Source organism: Chelon labrosus (genome assembly GCF_963514085.1).
Source record: "Chelon labrosus genome assembly, chromosome: 4".
Taxonomy (NCBI): domain Eukaryota; kingdom Metazoa; phylum Chordata; class Actinopteri; order Mugiliformes; family Mugilidae; genus Chelon; species Chelon labrosus.
The window spans coordinates 16,886,759-16,897,523 of NC_140340.1; positions in this window are offsets into that span (position 1 = coordinate 16,886,759).

The following is a 10,765-nucleotide window of genomic DNA, read 5'->3' on the forward strand; positions in this document are numbered from 1 at the left end:
TCTGCGTTGGCTTCATTTTTTTTATTCCTGGAAATTGCTGCTTATATTTGACAGAGAAATGTGATGTGATAAAGACTCTGGTTTAGCCTTATAATGTTTGGGATCCATAGTGTATATGTCTACTTACTACATGTTTTGCTTAGTTGTCCCTCACTCTGTTTCTGTTGCTCTGTGTGATGTTGACTGTCTTGTGTCTGACGGGACGCTCCTCACCCTCCCATCTGTCTCCAGTACTTTTACTAATAAGCTCCACAGTTGCTCTTTGTCTCCTCCCAGCCCCTCTGTGCCTTGTGTCCTGTCAGGCATGTGGTCCAATAATAGCCCCGCCAGGTAGCTCAGCCATGTGGAATTTAACGTCCCAGAGCATGTCGGGCCCCTGGTGGGAGAGTGTGAGTGGACGGAATACAGCCAGCGTGTGGACATAGTAGTAGTGGCACAATCTTGGAGTTTTATCAAGATGATGAATATAGTCTGGAAGATGTGCTGTTTTTGTTATATATTTCTAATAAACAACAGTCTTAGTATATTAGCTGAAACCAAAGCAGAAGTAGTAATAGTTTTTTTTCTCCAAACATTTTTCTACCTCTACTATTATTTTGATCCTGAGTGGTTTATTGAACCTTGCACAATAGCATCTAAACGTGCTCTAAATTATTTTGGTTTACAATTTTACAGTTACAGTTGTGAAAGTGGATAATTTGATCACAGAAACACTATTATTTTGCAAGCAGATAATTTGTATTTATTATAGAAGGTTTAATGTTTGCTGTTGTTCAGAAAAGTGCACAATAGTGACCAATTTCACTCACACTGACTCATTCGCTCTCAAACCTTGATGCTTATTATATTTATCCTGAAATTGTTCTCTAAGTAAGAGTTTCAAGAGAAAATGCTGTTTCTGAAAAAAATCTGAAATGTCCCACTGCCTGCTCTTAAAATGAGCCACAGGCCATTATTCCATATGTGGGCAGATAATAGAAACGAACGGCGTGATTTATTATTTTGGCCTCGTAGTTTGAACTGGTGCCAACAACCTCTGCAATCCGTCAACACAAACTCGTTCTGTGCGGCTGAACTTTGTTCCAGCCCACAAAACTTTAGTCATACAGTTACACATCTCAACAAAATGAAAAAAACTAAAAAACAAAATAAAAACAAATATATTAGGGTGAATTTTGATAACAAGAAAATTAAATTAATTTTAAAGCTGCGAAAAGGGAAATTAAAGTAAAATAGTATATATGAGAACTGTATGCTAATCCTAACATGCTGTTTGCTTTCAGTATCTTCTCAGGCAGCGTCACAGCCAGCTGGAGTTTATCTCTTGTCAACAGTAAACACGCAACAGGAGCCACAAACACACTGTACGATATGCATGTGTGTGTTTTCTTACATCCGCTTAATCAGATTGGTTCCTGCTTTATCCCTCAAACATAAACCATACCTCTAATTAAGCACGTGTAATGACATGTATGGCTTGCATCAAAGCAGTGAACGTACATCCACATAAGCAGATAGCACACATGCACAAAGCCCTGTGTTACACTGTGCATACTTCTTATTCGCCCCACCATCACTCTTCCTCTCTCTCTGTGGACCGTCGGTCGGTGGTTACAGAGGTGGGGGCAGAGTGTGATTCATGACCCCGGCGGAAGGAATGCGTACGAGGACCACATGTCTTTGCAGTTGCATGCTCTCCACACAACCGGTGACAGGTGCAGCGCTGCAGGAGACGACGTGGCACTGAGGAGGCCCTTGTCAAGGTTGGCACCGGACCCTCAGCTGTGCCCTGTTGCACCACTGGAGGCTGTGCGGCAACAGGCTGATATATGGGTGCCGGTACTGGAGCAGACATGCCATCACATTCATTCGCTGTGAAGTTAGAGTGCAGGAGCAATCACACAAACTCTGTATTCTATCCAGGTGTCAGCAGTAAGTACTGACCCTGATATGTCCCCATATCCTGAATATTAAACCTCTTTATTATCCACAGAGAGTTGTGTTGGCTGTTTTTTTTTTCTTGTGGGCCCAGTTTTATTGAGTATTCTGTAAGGTTGCAGGCTGAATATGAGCGTTGGTGGTTCTTGCTGAGGAGGTGAAGCAGGATGTAGATTGCAGGCAGAATGAAGCGTGCCTGGCAGGCTGCTGAACAGATTTGGCTTAGGTATCCCAGGGAGAGCAGAGGGAAACACAATAAGTCAAATAACATGCAGTATGACAAATCACGTATGCAAACTTTCTAAGAAATGGACGCATTATGGTTGGTGGACCAACTGAGGCGCAAACAGACATACAAACAAAAAGACACTGGGGAGGTGAAAACAGAAGAACACAGTAAGGACAAGGAGGAAACACTGGCTGCACTATGAAAAACTCGAAGAGAAGTTAAAGTGTCAATTCATCCAAATGTTGTAGCTTGATATGCAGATGTTTTTTGTTGTTCTTTTTCCAGTCATTCCTGACATTTCGGCCTCCTCCCCAGTGTGGATTATCAGAACTAACTAGGGACGAAGTTTCTGGAAAGAGATGTTGCTGCCGATTTTTCTGCATCAACTATTTTCACAGGGACTATTTATTCAGTACAAAGTAGTTCCAATGAAAACTGCTCTCAGTGAGGTCTGAGCATTATCCAAAATAACCAGTTTCTAGAAAGAGATGTTGAGAACGCTGTTAAGAAGTCCAGCGCTTTAGTCCAGACTGAAATATCCCGAAAATTATTGGATGAACTGCCATGAACTGTGGCAGTTTGTGACTTATGTCCCTCGGGCTGACTCGAGGGATGTTTGGTGTACGTTTGACACACTGGTATGTGTTGAGCTTGTCTGCGGTGGTGGACGCCGTCCCTCTGAGGGTGTGTGGTTTTTCTGTTTCAAGCCAGCGTGGTTTGTTGGTGGTGTGCAAGACATGTAAACAAAAAAGAAAAAGCAAAATTGTCCACATCTGCTTTGGGACGTTCTACGGTACATATTTGTTTTGTTTTTTGGTCCAAAAACAAGCCAGAAAGGAACACAAAATGTAGCCCAGTTGAAGAGAGAACTGGGTTTGCTAAATGTAAATTTTCATGTTGTCTGTACCAAAAATGAAACATTTCACATAAGTTGGGTTATTCAGACTTGAGCTACAATTTGCAAAACCGGATAACACTTAAGATAAAAGTATTTTTATTTGTGTAATCTGATTCTTTAAAATGAAAGACATCCTGGCTTTTTGAATATTAATGCTTCATTCTTGGAGTTCACATCCGTCACCCCATTTGATAATCACAAACACATCTGTGATGACTTGAGTGCAGGGAGGACCCAAAATGCAGAGAGACTGGAAGTAGGTTTAACAAAGGTTTATTTTCGCTTCTTCTCAAGACAAAAAACAACAACTCAAAAAGCCGCTCTGGTTAACGATGCGCTGCAGGCGGCGGTGAATGGAGGCTGGCTGACAGCAAGGACACTGATGTAGCTTGAAAACCGAATCATCTGACATTGGTGTGGGGAGGTCAGCCAGGCTTTTATGGAGTGGTGATTCTGGATAGAACTCAGGTGTGCTCTGCTGTGCACCTCAGGAAAAGTGGGTCAGCCACACCCCCGAGCCACCACCTCCACTGCAGGAGGGAAAAAAGGAAAACCTAATCAGCCACAATGGGAAAGCCACAAATTATATGAACATAAGACAAAAACTCAGACCATAACACACACATCAGTGCCCAAGTACCTCCAAACAAGGCACTGTGGACAGTTGTTAAGAGCTAATTGGTTGTGAAAAGGTTTAGTAAACCTGGGGTTTAAATACTTTTGTCAGTCTTCAGGGAGGGTAGTTAAGCAACAGCTTTAACTGAAAGTAAACACTAAAAATCACCAAATGTGATGTCATGGGGAGGTTATGAACTTTCAGCTGGTGGTGATGATATGAACCCACTTCCCGGAGTGACACATTCCTGCTAACAAATACCAAACTGTACATTCACATGTGTGTATATTTCTCTCTCTGTCTATCATCCGTGCTCTCTGGGGGAGCTCAGGGTTTATCTGGTGGGAAAGAGACGGGGACAGCGACGGGCAAATGAGGCTGATTTGTCAGAGACTGGGACAGCTGCATCCTCTGGGAATAGAGCTGTTAATAGATGCATAAAAATGTTCCCGGTGTAATTAATATCACATGGAGATATCGTGGTGGTTTACATTCTGCGTCCGTGTGAACGTGGGCGTAGCATGTGAGTCTGCGTCAGGTTGTTAGGAGCTGTCCACCTCGTCTAATAGTTTGGTTTTATGTAGTGGCCTGTGTGTGTGTGGAGAGAGATGTGTTTTACAGAGGCCCTGACCCTCTGTATCAGAGCCAGAGTGTGTGTTTGGTCTGCAAACATTTATTTGTAACCAGAGGAATGCGGCGGTGCCTCATCCAGAGGTCTGTGTTTCTGTCCATGTCATGACTGTGTCTCTGTGTGCATGCCTGAGTGTATTTAGTCAGGATGAGTTCAGCTGCCACAAATCTGAGTCTGTATCTTATAAGCAGAGAGTTTATTATTTTATATTTCATGTATTGTCATTATATCATTATATTTGGTTTATTTCACTGGTTACAGTTATGCTGCTCGACCTACATGTGAAGTTGGGTACACAAAATGCTTGGCATTCACGTGGCAGCATCAGCTGCTGGAGAAGGGTCCATCGCTGCTAGGAAACGGTTGGAGTCAAGAAGCTAGTGATGCTAACGGTTTAGCTAGCTAACGATAAGGTAACTTAATGTAGGAAATGCAAGGGCATAATGAAAAGATGAAAATCTCAAAATTTTCCTCAGAATCACAAAAACAAAACAAAAACCAGAACACACACACACCCACCCACACACCCACACACACACACACAAAAAACGATTTGAGACTACAATACTTCCACTTCTAGCATCTCTGAAAACGTCAGCTAAGACGTCACAACTCGTCACCAATGTACAAAACACTGTATTACTATAATCTCAGCATATATTGTAGTAATGTTTTTGTCCAATCATTGTTCTAGTTGGGTCTATTGTAAGGTGACCAGATGTCCGAGACCAAAACCGGGGACATAATCCCAAAATTTTGGAAAAAAACGGGGACATTTTTAGTTTGACTGTCAATCTGATTGAAATACATACAAATTTTATCTTCAAAAAACAGGGACATAGGTAGTTTTTTCTGTATTTTCCCGGAGGCAACCAAAAACGGGGACTGTCCCCTGAAACCGGGGACGTCTGGTCATCCTAGTCTATTGGATGTATATGTATAGCTATGTATTTGTATATCGTGCAATATTTTTATCCTATTCTATTTCATTATTTATCTTTTATAAACTACTCTTTTTGCTCTTGTTATTTTTTATTCTGCCTTTTCTGTAAGCTGTTGTAAACTGCAATTTCCCCATTGCGGGACTAATAAAGGTTTTTCTTATTCTTATTCTTATTCTTATTATTCTTATATCAAGCTTGGTAGCAACTTGGGAACATTTTATTTTTGTAGTAATTAAACCACCATTGGCTTGTGCTGCATTCAAATGTCTACTGTGTCTACAAGAAAAAACGAGTGGTGCCCTCTTGTGTTGTTTCCAACCTAATTTCTGGAAAACTTTGATAAAATATGATATTTCGATATTAGCTGAAGTTTTGAGGAATGGTGGAAGTGGATAATAAGTTGTTAAATCGTATTGTCTTTTTTTTTCTCATAATTTTATAATGGGTCCTAGGAAAACATTGACATTCACAATTTAAACATTAAGCTACCTTGCTAACTTGCTAAACTGTTAGCCGCGGTGGCTTCTAGATGGCAACAGTTGCCTAGCAGCAGTGTTCTCACGACTTACATCTGATTGTACCACTTAAACGCCAAGCATTGTGAACACTACTTTTCACTACTTGTATTTGATGGTTGATGTTTGAGATGTTCTCAGTTATCATCTTAACAGATGCCTGTTCACTCATTTGCGTCTGACAAGCTAATCAACCACAAGTGTCTCCACTCACATCTCCCATTTAAGTGAAATCGAGAAAACAGATTCTCCAGAATCATAATTACTCTGCCAGAGAGACTAGTGTCTCTAAGTGCTGAACACTTTATAATAGTTTCCTTCAAAGGAATCTTGCCTTTGGGAAAATTTCACAGAATTCTTCCTGCACAGTTTCAAGTGCCGTGCAACATTAGGGTCCAAACTGTGAGCCTGCACATTCCTGGGCCTTTGCGCTGGTTGTTCTCTGCAGCTGTGGGACTACTGGCTGGTTGATGAATGAACCAATAGTGCAGTGGCAATGTGATGAATGGACCAATAGAGGATGATGGATAACAGCGGAGGGAGCGGGCAGGGACCGGATCACGGTCTCAGCGAGGCCCGAAACATGAATGTAGCAGCAAGATGGAGGGAGAGGGAGGTAGATAAAGGGAGATGGAGGAGACAGGTAGAGGGAGTGTGTCCGCGGTGATAAGTGAGGGGGAAAGGGAGTGAGTGGGAAAGAGCAATGTGACAAAGTGTAAGCGAAGGGAGGAGAGCTGACAAAGGGAGAGAGGATTTATGAGCAGGGGGAAAAGTGGACATGGAGCGGAAAGAAACTAGAAGGTATAAAAGCAAAAAAAAAAAAAAAAAAAGAAAGAAAGAAAGGAGCAATGATAGCAGCTCTTTGAAGTTATAATAAAGCTGCTTGAGTACATCTGGGCACAAAGTCCAGTATGTTTAATACGCTTGAACACGTGTACTGTATCCAGGAACAGTAAACAGTCTGTTCCAGGTCTGGTCTCATGATAGATGTGTGTCCAGAACTTTGATGGAAATCTCTTCAACAGTTGTTGATACATTTCTGGAAACTCAAAGCATCACTGTGGAGCTGGTTGAAAAGTCAGACGATCTTCACAGTAAGTAGAATTTATCCTCTAAAAATCGTCTGCACAAATTGTGTTTCCACTGAGCCGATTAGATGTTGAGGTGCTCGACCTGTCTGTGGTTATAGATTGAAAAGTCAGTTGTTGAGACATTTCAAGAGGTTTCATCACTTCCATTCTTAGACGCGCTGCTAACGCGTGAAATAAAAAAAAGAAAAGAGCCAAAGAAGAAAGGAGGGAGCAGCGATGTGATGATGCATTTAGCACCAAATGCCTTGACACAACAAACACCTTGCGTCAAATAAAAGCAGACACACTTTCCTGGCAACCCTGCAAACAGATTACTACAAACAAAAAGACTATTTTTGTTCGTCCTGGGCCCCAAACTTCCAAAAACAACCCATTGAAAGGCAATGAAAGAGTGTGAGATAACTCCATTGATAAAAAAAAAAAAAAAAATCTTATTGGGCTCAATCCAGCATAAAAAAAAGGAAAGTGCGGGGCATATTTTCAGGTCTCTTGAAGATGTGTGCACGGGTTTTCATGCGAAGCAAAACTGTCTCAACACAATCCTCGCTGGCACGTCAGGACTGAGCCCAAGGCGAAAACCTCTGCTGCCAAGGTGACTGATATCAGTAATAGCAACAGGGTGCAACTTTGTGCCACAAAGTGCTCCATTAAGCCGTGGTAAGTTGGCAAGGAAGTTGTAAAGGCAGTCATGCAGGTTGGGCTCCAAACAGCTCTGTCAACACAGCACAGTGCTTGACAACAAAGGAAGACTGATTAAAGTTTGAGGCTGTCTGCACACCTGTTTATCCGCCGATATCAAAAAAGATCCTGTGTTGCTATTCACGACCTCTACAGTGTATATCCTCCAGAGGAAACTGAATGGGCTGTTTGTACACGTAGCTGAGTGATCTTCCTGGTGTTTGAAGTTGGCTGATGATGGAGAACATGTGGGTGTCCTCGAGCAGGTCTTCCCTTCAAATGGAGAACATGTAGAGTGCAGAGAAGGAGCAACAAGGAGAAGAATGAGACGGATAACAGAAAAATGTGAATTTAAAAATAACATGACGCTAAAGTTTTAAATTAGTCAAAAATACGCATTTACTCTGGTTCATGTCACTCAGCTTACTCGTTTCTTTCCGTGTGTTACATCACTGAGGCAGAGCAGCGTCTTTTATCTGGGTTTTAACAGCAGCATATTCAAAGCTCTGAGACACATTTAGATTACGGTTTGATAAATTTCAAACATTTCTAGCATAGTTTTTGTTATATATTGTGTATTGTTCCATTTTTTGTTTCTTTAAAAATGTCTTGTTTACCACGTCATGTTGCTTGCATGTGCCTCAAATTGCCCCTGGGGACAAATAAAGTTTTCCGAATCTACATTTCTGTATTACTGGGCAGAGCACTAAACAACTACTTTTAATCAAACTGAATAAAGTGCATTGTTTCCCATTAAAAATGTTTGGAGTAAAGTGTAAAGTAAAATACCAAAAACAAAAAATGCCACAATAATTACCTCCAGCACTAAGTTTTCGCCAGTTTACACCAATCAGCCACAACATTAAAACCACCTACCACTCAAGTAAATAACACCGATCAGACATAACATTCAAACCACTGACAGGATGTCATCATGTGACAATTCAATGTTCTACTGGGAAACTTTTGGACCTGGCATTCGTGTGGATGTTACATAGACATGTACCACCCACCTAGACCAGACCAGGCACCAACCTATGGGGTGCATAGCAATAACACTCCTTGATGGCAGCAGTCATCCCCAGCAGGATGCAGCCTGACACAGACACACACACAAAAACAGTTTAGGAACAACTCAAAAAACATGAAAAACAGCACAAAGTGTTGACTTGGCCTCCAAATTCACTAGATCCCAAACTGATCAAGTATCTGTGGGATGCACTGGAACAATCCTGACCCACAGAGGCCCCTTCCCACAACTCATAGGACCCAAAGACCCCCACTAACAACTTTCTTTTGCCGGACACCACAGGACACCCTCAGAAGGCCCATGTCCATTCTCTGATGAGTCACAACTGTTTTGGAGGCACAAGGGAGACCTACACAATATTAGGAAGATGTTCATAATGTTATGCCTGATGGGTGTATATTGCAGCAGTGTTGGGTCATCTATTGGATCTCATGCTCTGCATCTTGTTTATCATGACATTTCCATTTTTTTTTTCTTGCAAACATTTTTAAGATGGAATATTTCTGTTATTAAAACCATTTGTCTGTCTGCTCTTGTCTAGTTCCTCCAGATAGCTATAAAGTCAGACAAAAAGATGACAAAGATCTCTTTCAGTGAGATAGAATAGATGCTCTATTAAATTAAATTCTTTGGAAACTCTCAGTGAAATGTCTGGAGGTTTTGTCTGACTTCTGCCTCCAGGTTGAGTTTTTAAATTCCACTGAGGTATGTCTTCAGTGCTACTGCATTTATCAGTATGTAATACTCCTCTATCAGGTGTCATTAAATAGGACGATCGGCCAAGAAGAGAGCGTTTTCTGATGCAGAATTAATAGTGGAGATGATATATGCTAGTTTTAATCCAGCTGAATAAAGTGCAATGTTCCCCTTTAAAAAAGTTATAGAATAAAGTGCAAAGTAGCCTGTAACTTTACCCACAGCAGTAACTTTTCACCTCTGTTCACAGTGGAGCAGTGATATATAGTTGTGTCCTCTGATTCTTCTAGTCACTCTCACGCTCTTAATCTTGTTAATCTTTTGAGAGAGAGTTTTAAAATGGAATATATTTGTTATTAAACCCGTTAACCTGTCTGCATTAGTCTGTTTCCTCTGGATACCTAGGAAGTCAGAGAGAAAGGTGACGACACCTGACAAAGATCTCTTTCAGCATGGGAGAAATTAAATTAAATAGATAGTAACAGGATATATTTTTATTTTCTTTTGTCTGACTCCTGCCTCCAGTCTGAGTTTTTAAATTCAGCTCCTACAGACGTTTTTGTGGATCAATGTGTTCTGGATTTTGCTGGTGTGAAATGATTATTTTACGTCGAGTGTCAAAGGATTAAGAGGGAAAACACTTGAAATAAGGAGACACAAAGTGAGTTATTTATTATTTGACTGCAGTGGATGATCCAGCATATCTGATATCTTCATTCATTTAAAAGGCAGCATCAACACGGACCATTGGTCGGAAAAAATAAACTAAACATGACTACTATCCAGCTCCTTTCTGAGGTTGCCATGCTCCTGTCACTGTAATGCGATGAAAACAAACAGTAACTGCAGCGCTTTTGTTATGTGTGTGTGTTTGCAGACATACTATATTCTTGTGTGAATCCGCACTGCCTTCTTGTCTGGTATCAATAGCAGTCACTTAGAGAGTGTGAGTCAGTGTGTTTACTGTTTTCACAGATGGAGCTTTGACACTGTCTGGATAACTGAGATAAATGACTCGCGCTGCGGCTCAGCAGATGGGAAAAACAACAGCCCCGCGCACACACAGATATATACTGTATGTGCATGCCTGTCCATTCATGTATGTGCGTGGCAAACACACACAGTAGAAGACTGAAAGTTGATCTATTTTTTTAGGCATCGGTTAATTCCTGTTTGGCACAGATACTAGATCAACATCCCTCCTCACCAAAACAGACTGTGTCTCGTTAGAAATGAATCACTTTATCAACTGATACATTTTTGCTCCTAATCACAGCAGAGAAGAAAACCACAGGAAGGAGTAGCTGTTCATTAGAGGGGAAACGTCGACTGCCGATTGGCTCAGTATGGTCACTGATTCGAGCCAATATGGGGAGAACTCATCTGTGATCAATTATCAGCTGCAGTCAGTTTCAGGGGGGTTTGACATAAAGCAAAAAGGGAGAGACAAAGTGCACACGGCCCCGAAGACCTCTTCCCATATGTAATTAATTTTAAAT